Genomic DNA, 13942 nt, shown 5'->3' on the forward strand with positions numbered 1-13942 from the left:
TTTGTTTAACTAGAATAGGGTCAGGAATAGGGGGATCGATTCAGAACCTATAGGAATACATGACACAGTAGCCAGCTCTCTAGACAGCAGACAGTAATATAACCGCGCCCAAGTGCCCGTATAAGATGTGAAGTGGGTACCCTCCTCCCGTGTAGGAAACAAGTGTCTCCAGCTATCCACAAGGCCCCCTTCCTTCACAATGCCCTGCAGCACCTCCCTCGCCCTACTGCAACTCGTCTAGCCTAAAGATAAAGGTACTATTTGTAAATAACTGCAGCTATGGACAAACGTACCTTAATTGACAAGCAGCGTTACCGCGTGGATCAATACAACGGTTAAAACACCACAGACAAGCATGGTTATTTGAGCACGCCAAAAACCGGAAGCGTTTGGTCACGCAGCAGTAGTTCATTTTGGTAATCATAGTTGAAGGACAATATCAGGCCAACACAGCGGCCATCTTGAATGCACTAAATGTGTCGATCTACGTGGTTCAACACAAACAGGGAGAAACAATTTAGACTTAATTGTTACTATTTATACCGTGTCTACATCTTACAAATTGCTGATCGATATACACCTAAAGGTATACCTAGAGGTGTCACAATCTTTTTCATCAACAGCGCCAAAGCAGGAAATATTTAAACCGGCACGCTTAATTAGCAATTCTCTTAAACATGCTGGAAGGACAATGTCGTATAGACATGTCAACTTAAATGAAGGTTGGTAACTAAAGGTCAGTATATAGTGACCGAAATTTTAAGAATATCTGCATCTTAGACTTCAAAGATGAACCTAAAACTAACCTTGCATTATTAATCAGGTTCTTAGTGATCAAACAATCTCAAGGCAAACTTGTGATACTGGTGTCAAACATGGTCCACAGCACTCATTTTCAATAGCAAATCTCATACAAAGGCTAGTATCTATATCAATGCCCTATCAACAGTATATGATTTGACAGAACAAACTTTAACTGTTAGAAACACTGTACATCTCTTTGTACTCTATACATCACAGTACATGTATTTGAAACAGTGTGAATATGTTGAAATTATACAGATCTCATTGTATAATAATCACATTATATGATGTAACATACAATATTACTTCTAAGTAGTAACTCAGTTTAAGCATTATAACAGTGATGTTAACTCATTGGACTGCATCAATGATCTATAAATTGCCTATTACCACATTCAAAATACTTAATACATAAAGACAACCTTAACAAAAATGCAAAAAGTGTTGAAGTTGTGGCAAAGAAAGGAACGAGTTGCAGTTAACATTACTCAGATACATATCAGATGAAGTCACAGGCATGCTAAGGAGTGCCATTCAGGGAGAGAGTTCAAGCTACATTTAACACTATCAGCCCGGCAAATCCACCGTTGTTCTCTGAGTGTTAATTCCCGATCAACATTGGACTGCCTGATAGTGGGTTTTAGGACCTCAATTACCCACCAGAGCATTTCCTTTTCAGTGTGTTTCATGAGGGTAAAATGGTCCACCAATGGTGCATTCTCAGTTTTACAATGGACTCTAGACTGATGGTGAACAATCCATTTTTTGACTACATGTGTAGTTTTTCCAATATATTTCAAGCCAAACGGGCATTGAATACAGTATATGACGTTTAATGTATTACAATTAGAGAAACTCCTTAACGTGACAGTGTCTCCAAAGACAAAGAGATCAAAGGTTTTAAGATTGTAAGTGCTCTGACAGGCTACACAATGACTGCACTTATAGTGTCCTGTCAGTGGACTTAGCTCTCTTATTTCTTCCACTACATTACTCTGAGGTAACTCATACGCATGCACCAAACGTTCTTTCAAATTTGATCCTCTCATGAACGTGAATAAAGGTTTGGGTTTCAATCAGGCAGTGAAACCAAAAGGGACCAGTGTTTTTTTAACAATGCGCTTGATTGCATTGGTTGCAGTACCAAAAGTGGTAACACAAGCAAGCTGGGGCAGTGTTGTCTTTGGTTTAACTGACAACAACGCCTCACGGTTGTTGTACCAAGCTCTTTTCAAAGAGCTTTTCAAGAGCTTGTTTGTGTAACCCCGAGAACTAAGTTTTTCCTTTAGTTTCTAAGCTTCAAGAAAATAGTAATCTCTCCTTGTGCAGTTCCTTCTGAGTCGAAGGAACTGCTCAAATGGGAGCCCATCCTTCAGCACTTGCGGGTGGTGACTATTATATTTGAGCAGAGTGTTTTTGCTGTCGGTTTGGTGAACAAGGTGGTATATAACATGTTGTCAGCACTGGCTCTGATAGAGATATATAAGAAATCCATTTTAAGTTTGTCACTTGACAACGTGAATTGTAAGTTAGGATTTCTTGAGTTGGTCCATTCATGAAATTCAGAAAGAAGTTCTTCATTGCCTTTCCAAATTAAAAAGATATCATCTATATATCGCAGCCAACAACTTAGGTTGGCTGCGAATGGGTTCCCAGAGTCATGGATGTATTTGTTCTCAAAATCATTAACATAGATGTTCGCAATATCTGGAGCATACACAGCACCCATTGCGACTCCTTTTAGTTGCTGGTAGAAAGATATTTCACATAGGAAAACATTTTCACAGAGTGAAATCCTGATGCAGTCAATTATGAAGTGGGTAGGAACCGGTTCTGTGGTCCTTCAGGAGATTCAGGTTCTGCCCCTGACACTTCCTCAGTTAGAATCCTAGTTTGTGTTTGATTAGGGATAACTGGCTCGCTTATTAAAGCTGTTTTATCTGCTGTCATAATTATGAATACAACTTTGGGATGGGTGGACAATTTGTCTATTATTGGACGCATGTACACTTTATTGGTGATGGATAATAGACTGCGTGTTCCCTTGGGATTAGAGCCATTAGAGTTTCCAATTTTAAGTTAATGCCAGAAATGATCAATCTGCACATCTAGTTGGTCTGACTGGAAGTTTAGAACTTCAATTGACAATTGCAACGCTGTTAACAGAGATTCCCACCAGCATGTGTCATTGTGTGTTCGTTTACCTGGGGTTGTTAAAACCACTCTCCCCATTGTCAATAAAATAATGTGGGGGTCTGGGTGTTTTGCCGCCCATTTGAGAAAGCACTTTCCTCGCCCTCTTGGAATATGTTAGTGGTTGTTCTTTAAATTTGAATGATCTTTCAGTAATATCCCTTGGCCAGGACTTAGGGCAATATTTTTGGTCACATTTATTGTATTGTTGCATTAGCATTATTTTTTAAAGATTGTGCTTGTTGTGTTTTGGCATTGTTTTCTTTAGGCACCATTTTTTCTTGCTTAACTCCAGGTTTGTTAGTTGCACCTGTATCTAGTGGAACCCTGGGCTATAGTTGTTGTCTAGACTTAGTGTTCTATTTTCCAAGGGCTTCATGAGGTCCATATTATTTGAAACTGATATTGAACGAGACCATGAACCATCCAGGTTTCTGTCTCAACCTTATAAGCAACAATACCATTACTAGTGTTACTTCCAATTTCTTGAATTGAGCAATCAATGCTTGCTACTTGAGGGGTAGATTGCAGACTGTTAGATGTGTTTACCTGTCCTCCTATCTGAATAGCTTCAGATATGGTTTGAACACTAGTGAGGGAGTTTTTACAATGATACCAGCTGGATACTGCATTGACTGTTGCGGTGAACTTAAGGCCAGTTCCTTTGGTGAGGAAGATTAGTGGATTTCCATTTTTTTGTTCAATTTCTGAGGAGTTAAATGGAGGGGCATCCCTGGTGTTTCCTCCGCTGTGGCATACATTGGAGCCATAGGGTCCTTTAGAAATGATAATTTTTGATTTGATTTTCCCAAAGTAGGTCACTATTGAGTCTGCGGTACATTCAGCTGCCAGACTTTCATCCAGGGATTTGCTTTGTTTGCTTTCTTGGTTCATTTCCCTCAGCACTGAGCGCTCCAGCGATTGGGAGACCGGTGGTTGCCGGGATCTTTCAGATCTCACCTTTGTGAGGCGTTCTTCTCCGGTTGCTGTGTCTTTGGGCTTTGCCCGTTACTCTTTTGAGGTTGAGGTTTTATTTTTAGTTGATTTTACTGAGTTTTTCAATATTGAAACTCGAGTTAAGGAGCCATCAACCTCCACCTTCCCACCAGCCTACATGTGCCGCTGAAGAGAAACTGTAGGTTGAAGCTAAGAGGGCATGAGCACGGTTGTTTTCCTGGATTGCTCTGCGGTCAGCACACTGCGGAAACTGGCAGTTAGTACCCTGCATGCAGTACACATTCTGTTTAGAGGCTGCCATTCCCATGAGACCTGCCAGAGCACACCAGAGCACTTCAGAGCACACCCTGGTGAAGGGAAAATGTGAGTGTGTAGCGTGTGACAGGAGCACTTGAGTGCTGCAAGAGGAAGAAGGGGCTCACTCGACTCCAAGTCGCATCGAGACCTGGCTAAGTTGCTTCTGAGGGCTCTGGGCTCAACTGACACAGCGGAGCCCAATCCTGCTGTATCCTTCCGACTAACCTACCACTCCTGGCTTGCCAGTGGAATGGCCTCAGGGTCTGCACAAGCCCAGCACCTTCCCCTTCCTCCTTTCTCCACCACCTGGGCCTTTGCCTTTGCTCTCTGTGGTAAGGTGGGCAGGAACCTGAAATGAGCTGAAGAGTATCTGGTTATAGCATGGAGTGCCTGGGTGGCTTGACATCACCATACACCTCACTGCCCCACCGCCCTCTGCAGCCTGCAGAGCTTCTATATGGTGTCCAGTTTAGCAAGGCTGTGGCAGCAGGGGCAGCTGCGGGAACAGACACAGTAGCATAAGCGGATCAGAATGGGTAGCGGTCCAACAGAATATCGGCAAGTGGTGGCACTGTGCCGCTTAGTTCACCACTCAGCAGGCCTCTGAGCTCCAGCTCTAGCTCCGGCTTTGACTCCGCACATCTATACTCGCCACTGCCCTTCACACTACTGAATACCAAGCACCACCTCCTGGCGTATTGACGGCAATGATATTACTCCCGCAAGCAATCCGATGCTAACTGTACTTGGACCAAATCTCTAGGGTGCAGTTGAGCAAAGCCTCAGTCAGGCAAACATGAAGGGTGGTTTAAACATGAAAATTACATCTGCAAACAATGAATATGCTGTTTGCAGTATAGCAGAACTATATCATTGTAAGAAATGTGGTTATTAGTTGAGAGGGGTGAAATACCCACTCTAATAACAAACAACCATCCTTTTCGGAGTGAACTACAAGAAATCACTACATTTTCCTGTGCTGAACCCTCTGGTAGCTTGGTACAAAACAGTCAGGCAATGTGTAAAGTATTTATGCAGCACACAAACAGTAATAAAGCGAAAACACAACAGGAGAAAAATCCCAAACCAATGTATAGTATATTTTAATAAACACAATTACACCACAATTAACAACATCCAATCAGTAGAACCAGAGAGATTAATTTTAAAAGTTTTAAGTGAAAATATCGTTAAGTACAAAGCACAACTCGCAGGTATGTGGTTACGCTAGACCGGGGGAAAGTCACATGTTCAGGCTGGGTGCGATGGAGAGCGGGATTGATACAGGGACCTAGGTTAGTCCCATTGAAGAGTGAAGTTCTCAAGTCCAGTGCAAAGAGTTCAGTTTGCATTTGAGAAGGTCATGGACCGTCATTGCTGTAGGCAAATCACTGAAGCTTCATATTGATTGTTTTTAGAGGATGGTGGCTCTTGACGTGAAGTGCAGGTCTTATGTTGTTGGTTTGTGCAAAGAGCAGGTCCCACTGGACCCTCAATGGCGGTCATCACTGGCAGTTGATTCTCCGAGCGAAGAGATCACTTCATGGTTGCAAGAAGCAAATCTTAAGACTTTTCACCTTTTCTTGAGGAGGAGTTCACACTGATCCCAGCCAAGGCTCTTTCACTGACACCCGATTTAGGAATTTCAACCAATGTTCATCAAAAGCTGAACTCTGAAAATGCCTGGGCCAGCTTACTCAAGACAGTACAACTTTTAGTGGAAGCCCTCCAGTATCAGTCAGATAAAATGGATGCCCAGTTAACCTTATTAAATACATTGGCAGTGTTTGTGGTGGCAATTGATGAAAAACTTGGCGCCCTGAACCTGCTCTTTCAGAGCTCACACAGGAAACTACAAGACTGGGAGCTAAATTGTGGTTGTGGCCCAATAGTTGATTAACTCACCTCTTTCCCCTTGATTCTGGAGGACTTATGTGCCCAAATTAAAGAGTCAGCAAGGAATAACATCGAGTTGAGGTCAATCACAGAACAAACATACATAACACGGGAAATCCAGGTCTCACAACATCTACCGCAAACCCTATAAGTACAGGAAATGTAAAAAAAGACGAGTGCACTAAAAAACAGGAACGAGTAACAGGACTCTCTCGGGGCTCATAGATAGAGCTGGCTGAAACAGGAGCAACCTCTAATGTCAAACAAAGGTGAGCTCAAAGGAGAAAAGGCAGCAATCAAAAAACAATCACAAAAAAGGAGGACTTTGCCCGTCTTTTCAGGCAATTACCACCTGAAAAACCTGACCTTTCTAATCCAACTTCTCCAGTGGAAAAGGGCAAAATACAGTCACGTACATTGCGCATGGTCTCAAACTCCAATCAAAAGCCAGCCTTCAGGGGTTCCTTGCAACAAATATTATCAGGGGAAGAAGGAGGAACCCGAACTCCTAAGGATTGCAATCTACCCAAGGAAGACGTGGAATATCAATTATTGCCATGCAGAATGAAACCAAAAGAAACTATCACACAGCGTCATACTCCCAACCAAACATCTGCAGGACCCATGGTCAAAGAAAATTCCCCACAATCACTATCTCTACTAACCAGCCTGATCACGGAATAGAAAGGGCTTTAAACTATCTGCCCATTCCTGCATCCAGAATTGGAGGAGATGAATATATAAGGAATATAAACATGGTAATATTAGAAGTAAGGCCGCTTACGTGAAATCTATGGGGCAGCTCTGCGCTGGGCCAGTTACAAACTTAATTCCAGACGTCCAGAGCAGGCCAGAAGTAATCACAAAGTCATCACAAGTCCACTAATAGACCACAATCAGATAATCTAGGAAAGGATCCCAATAGGAATGTGAAAACACTAGAGTTTGTGCCAGCATACCGATCAAGAGGGGCTCACGACATATTAAATCATGGGAACATTCTTCGATTATTATCCCATATTCCCTCACTAACGGAGGTAAACTCAACAGACCTGGAGTCAGTAGAGTTTATCAGCCAAGGTTGACCTTTGGGGGGGTGAGACCACACGGACAACATGGGGGTCGGAATCCATTGAACAAAAAATATATCTGGAAACTTCGATATTTGAAAATTAGGGCATAAAAATAAAACCCATCATCTCACCTGGTTATCCAGCACCATTATTACAGAGCCAAGGGGATAGACAGATAACAGAACGGTCCAACGCCCCTAAGTCAATATTGAGAGGGGAAAGGGGTCCCTTGCCAGTCAGAATGAGGCAGCCACAGGATAAAGGGAGATATCACCCGAATCATCTACACCAAGGTCCCTGCCACGAAAACTCAGGATGGCCCATGAGGGTAGTTTCCAACCAAGAAATAAGCAAATGACAGAATAGCAGGTACAATCTCTCAGAAGGTGAAATAAACGTATTACGAATATGCTCATGGAACATCAATGGGCTAAACAGCAAGCTGTCGGACCACCCCTTTATGAATAATCAAAAGTCATTCCATATCATTGCTTTCCAGGAGACATGGATGACGGATCCACCACATCTACAAGGATATTTACGGTTCTATGCCCCAGCACTCAAAAGAGCAAAATTTGGTCATCTGCAGGGAGGTCTGGTGATCTACTTAAACAATACCTGTGCAAATTCAGTCCATCCTGTGGCCTTAACAACACCGGAATCCATCGCTATAAAAATCTCCACCATAAAGGGGCCATCACGGAATATGCACAAGGATATAGTAATAATAAACACATATAAACATCCTAACAGGAAATCTAACGACGCAATGCAATTGGCCAATTTTGTAGAGTCCTGCATGAGCGAAGTCAATACACCAGACATGATACTGACAGGAGACTTTAATTTACATCTACTTGGCCCAGCAAAAGCGGAGGAAGTTTCTATACTCAACCAGTTATGGAACATCCCGCAACAGGGAACCAATTCAACAGCAGCTCCCTCACAAATTGGGCAGCTTCTTATAGAGGATCTTGAACATCTCATGCTGCGAGCAGTGAATGGCGGAAATACAGGTGATACACCCCCTGCATTCACTTATCAATCATCACCAAAAAATTCAACGCTGGAGAATACCTTTGTGTCCCTAACTCTCTTTAAAGAAATCTTCTCATTTAGTATGGGCAACAAAGCTGTTAGCGATCACCAGCCCCAGGATCTTATATTGTGCACAAATATCCCAAGATTAATGAAATGGAAGGGCCTACCAGGCTCAATTGCTACAATCAACATTAGGAAAATAAAATTCATGCAAGCAACGCGAGATAACTACCAGGAAGCTGCTAAATTTCTATTTGAATCACGGTGAGGGGACAACGAAATAGAGAAATGGACAAATTATACACATGCTTGGCAACATCTTTCTCCACCCCGATTAAATCTAAACCAAAGCAGGGTCACACTAACTGCACCATGCCGCAAAAGAATAAGATAAAATCCATCAAAAAAGCATCAACCACTCTTTGCGGCAGTCTCCAACCAACATCACAAAACTAGCTGAATTGCGACAGCAGAAAACACTATGGGCGAAACTGCATGCGGACTCAAAGTTGAAAAACAGAGCGAGATTTTGTGAAACAATAAAAAGATTCACCCATCCGAGGCACTAGGGTCTCTCTTCAATTATATCCGAAGAAGACTGGGCCACTTTTCTTGGAAATCACTTTCATCAAGGAAAAACCGTATCGCATGTATAAACTAGCATGGATTCCACACAGTGGCCTATGATTTTGAAGCATCAATCCAATGAGGGAAATGTAATTTCAGAGGAACGGCATGAAGGAGAACCACCGGGACTTACTCCTTTAAATGATTACATAAAATCAATTAACAAATGCATCAAGAAGGGAAGGTAAGAAGGGGCACCAGGGCCCAATGGAATTCCACCCATGCTCTATAAACAAGACACAGAATATTGGGCGAAGGCACTCAGTCCTCTGTGTAGGGAAATAAGAACAACAGGCCTACTCCCTCCATCCTGGTGGACTTCGATAATTTCACCAATTTTTAAATCAGGTGACAAGACCCAGCCCAAGAGCTACCGGTTAGTTGCCCTCTTGGACAATGAGGCAAAATACTTTTCCGGCACGCTGCTGGACGAATTGCAACTCTGGGCGGAAGACAATTCAATCATCCCCCTAAATCAAACTGGCTTCTCTAAATCAGTTGGGACCACAACAAACATAACAACAATGGCTCTGTTAATCGATAAGGCTGAGATTACAAGAACGCCACTACATTAGTGCTTCATCGATTACCGGCTGCTTTTGATCATAAACTTTGGTTGAAACTGGCAGGCTGGGGCATTCCCCAAGCTTTACTGAACCTGTTAATTAATCTACACACTAAGACCTGGTTGCAAGTAAAGCAGGGTGACAGGTCAACTCTATTGAGGAAAATTCCAACAACAAAAGGCCTCAAGCAAAGCTGCCGACTGGCCCGACGCTGTTTAATCTGTTTCGTGCAGATCTGATCCCGCTAATAAATGCCAGCAATTCACATTCTCCAAAGATTGGGAATCTAGTACTACCATACCTACTCTACGCTGATGACCTAATATTGATTAGCCAAATGAAGGTGGGTCTACAGCGTCTTCTTGATATCACGTTTGAATACTCTGAGGCTAACGACTTACATATCAACCTGGAAAAAAACAAAACCATGACAATTAAAAAGAACCTTAAGAAAGTACCTGTCTGGTTTTGGGACAAGATTCAAATAGACTCAGTTACAGAGTACAAATATTTGGTGGTGATTATTGGCAAAGGTGGCACTTTGTAGCTCAAAGAGATCCAATTAAAAGGAAAGGCATAGCCCTAGCTGCCTCAATGAGAAATCTCAATTCCACACTGACGGGCGCCTCACTTGCCCCACTGGTTGAAGTTATACAAACACAACTCCTACCCACAAAAACCTATGGGAGCAAAGCACAGAGGGGAAGGGATTCCAAGTTCTTGGATGCTGCGGTTGCAAAAGTGTACAAAATAATTTTTGCTCTACCAAAACGAGTCTCTCCAGCACAAATTAGGCTTGAGTTTCGTGTGCAACAACACACCATTGCAAGGAAAGGTGTGATAGTCATTTTTTGGGACAAAGTAAGGAAATCCAAACCAGGTACCATAAATTGGCACTTGTGGACTTAGTTACAACAGAAAGAGTCATCACCAGCGGCAAAATATTTAGCATCTAGCGTGTCAAATCTGGGTCTTACCGAACTTTGGGCAACTCCTACAAGTTACCTCCTCCTTAAAAAATTAACAAAGAAAATAGTATGAAATTAATCTTGGATCGAAGATAATGCAGCCCTAACAAGGAGGTCCCATGGCTGGATAATCTTGAGTTCCTACTCCTCCCTGGCTGCACAAACTTATCTAGCCTCGGGTTTGGCCAAACATACAAACATTTAAATTTTAAAATACAGATTAGGCTTGTTGCCATGCACAAAGCACTTTCCACATTGGCTGAAAAACCCATTTGATTCTAATTGCTGTTTATGTGCTACACTGCAAGAAGATATGCTGCATCTCCTCTGCACATGCAGAGATCTAACAGAAGAAAGGAGACAGCTTTTAAAACCACTTTTTAACCAGAGAGGCATTCGCACACGGAGGAAGGCTGTGCTAGCATGTTTTGCACCCGAGGACACGCAGCTTAACTGCCTCTTTGTAAAATTCTTGAGACAAATGGAGAAGAAAATGCCAAGTCAGAACAGCAATACAGCTGACAAGGAAAAAGATTGACGCAGCTAAAATAACTGCTTATTCTTTTAATGTACTATAAACACCATTTGGTTACAATGTCTTTTAATCGGTTTTAATTTTTAACATATAATAAGATACTTTGTAGCAATGGTTTTAAGTAACTCTGCTAAATAAAATAAACTTGAAAATGTAAAAAAAACACAAACAAAAACCCGGGGGCACCTCTTGGAGATCAGGGACCCACTCTCACAGAGGCCAGCAAGTCCAGGCATGTCCAGTTGATGCTGCTCAGATGGGCAGTTGCAGGGGATCTTTTAGAAGCTTGTTGTGCCCCTGTAATTCACACAGGAGGTTAGACAACTGACCCTTGGAGTCATTCTGTGTAGCCTGGGATCAAGGCGGGCAAGTCCAATCTACCTTCTTCAGACAGCTGGGAAGTCTTTCAAGCAGAAGTGCAGACTGTCTGGTAGCATTGTAAACCCTCTGCTGAATCTTCCACCGGTCCAGGGATGTTCTAATCATATGTTCTGAAGTTCTTGTTTTATATCTAGAGCCCCAGCCTGTGTGTGGGGTAATTTCCTGACCAATACCCACTGGTGCTTTTCAATTCTTCCTCTTCCCTTAAGTATGGCTCCAAACTGTCTAGGGAGACAAAGGCAAGGGCAGGGCTGGGGTCAGGTTCCTTTGTGTGTACTGAAGGCAGGGTCCTTAGAAATGTAATCACACAGTGCATCTCCTCCCGAGCGATCCTGTCAGGAAAATATTTTCCCCTCACACCTAGGCTTCCTATGTCTCACTATCTGAAAGCAATATTTAATCCACAACAAGAGAGACATTCACAGTTATGTGACTCAAGACAGTGACAGGGAAGCATAGTTGGTCTGCACATGAAAATGCCACCTTTCTAAAGGTACAAAAAGGGGTGGTGATGGACGGAGCATCTGAACCAATCAAACACTCACACCCAGTCAAAAGATCTGGGTTTGATCCATCACCGTTCTTTAGCCCACTCTGCCACCCCAGTTCAGACATGGCTATATGCAAATCAGTCTGACCCTGTGCCTCATGGGAACAGTCCAGCCCGAACTGCCAAGCCATGCCTTCCCTGGACTGGAAACAAGCTTCCGAGGACCGGTTTCTGGCATTACAGCCGTCTTCAGCCTGGCTTGCTTGAATCCAGTGGCAAAGTGAGCAAGGGACTCACGTCTGAGCATACCCTGCCACACTTGTGGCGGCCAAAAGCGGTACAAAGGGGGTGGTGATGGACGTAGCATCAGAACCAATCAAACACTCACACCCAGTCAAAAGATCTGGGTTAGATCCATCACCGTTCTTTAGCCCACTCTGCCACCCCAGTTCAGACATGGCTATATGCAAATCAGTCTGACCCTGTGCCTCATGGGAACAGTCCAGCCCGAACTGCCAAGCCATGCCTTCCCTGGACCGGAAACAAGCTTCCAAGGACCGGTTTCTGGCATTCCAGCCGTCTTCAGCCCGGCTTGCTTGAATCCAGTGGCAAAGTGAGCAAGGGACTCACGTCTGAGCATACCCTGCCACACTTATGGCGGCCAAAAGCGGTACAAAAGGATTTGTACCGCTTTGGCCGCCATAAGAATGGCAGGGTATGCTCAGACGTGAGTCCCTTGCTCACTTTGCCACTGGATTCAAGCAAGCCGGGCTGAAGACGGCTGTATTTAAAAAGTAGGACGTGTGTTTTTAAGTTTAACATGTCCTGACAGAAAAACTCCTAAAGTCGTGGTTTTCACTTTCGTAAGGTCTATTTTTCCCTTAGACTAACACTGGGTTACCTTATTACATCTAATAAATGCTAGCTCCAGATTGGGAGCAGATGGAGATCTGCTGTTTACACTCACGTGAATTATAATTTAAAATCCTATTTAATGGCAAACTCGGATTATAAATTAAATTTTTGAAGATGCCACCTTTAGAAAGGTGGTACAAAAGGGGGTGGTGATGGACGGAGCATCAGAACCAAACAAACACTCACACCCAGTCAAAAGATCTGGGTTTGATCCATCACCGTTCTTTAGCCCACTCTGACACCCCAGTTCAGACATGGCTATATGCAAATCAGTCTGACCCTGTGCCTCATGGGAACAGTCCAGCCCGAACTGCCAAGCCATGCCTTCCCTGGACCGGAAACAAGCTTCCGAGGACCGGTTTCTGGCATCCCAGCCGTCTTCAGCCCGGCTTGCTTGAATCCAGTGGCAAAGTGAGAAAGGGACTCACGTCTGAGCATACCCTGCCACACTTATGGCGGCCAAAAGCGGTACAAAAGGGGGTGGTGATGGACGGAGCATCAGAACCAATCAAACACTCACACCCAGTCAAAAGATCTGGGTTTGATCCATCACCGTTCTTTAGCCCACTCTGCCACCCCAGTTCAGACATGGCTATATGCAAATCAGTCTGACCCTGTGCCTCATGGGAACAGTCCAGCCCGAACTGCCAAGCCATGCCTTCCCTGGACTGGAAACAAGCTTCCGAGGACCGGTTTCTGGCATTCAAGACCTACCTTTACACTCCTTCAAGAAAGCCAAAAATATACGTGACTATGTGGTGTGCTCACTCCTGGGTACCACTCCAACGCCCACCATCACTTCCCTGTGGAATCTGCCTCCAATTCTGGGACATTTCAAGTGTGGGAACTGTAAGGCGTGCCCTGCAACTATCCAAACGAAGGAATTCATCTTTAAACATCACCGTGTGAAACTGAATTCACACACTAATTGCAACACGGAAGACGTTATATACTGTATAATCTGCCCGTGTGATCTAATTTATGTTGGTCAAACTCAACAGCGCATCAAAATGCGTTTTATACAACACTGCAGCAGAGTGAGATGTAAGGTGGAGGGGGCACCACTAGTGGAACACTGTCTTAAAAAGAACCACCCTCCAGAAACCCTGAGGTGGATCATACTGGAACAAGTGAAACTGGGTCCCAGGGGTGGGAACATTGCGCCCATCCTTAATGTCAGAGAACTAAAATGGATGCAA

The 13942-nt window shown here is 43.6% G+C and overlaps 1 protein-coding gene across 2 annotated transcripts in view; it reads right to left on the reverse strand.

Moving 5' to 3' along the window:
- NOSTRIN (nitric oxide synthase trafficking) overlaps positions 1–13942 on the reverse strand; it is a 743535-nt gene that overhangs the window by 420095 nt on the left and 309498 nt on the right. The gene's annotated exons all lie outside the window — the stretch shown is intronic.

Source organism: Lissotriton helveticus, chromosome 3_1 (genome assembly GCF_964261635.1).
Source record: "Lissotriton helveticus chromosome 3_1, aLisHel1.1, whole genome shotgun sequence".
NCBI classification, from domain to species: domain Eukaryota; kingdom Metazoa; phylum Chordata; class Amphibia; order Caudata; family Salamandridae; genus Lissotriton; species Lissotriton helveticus.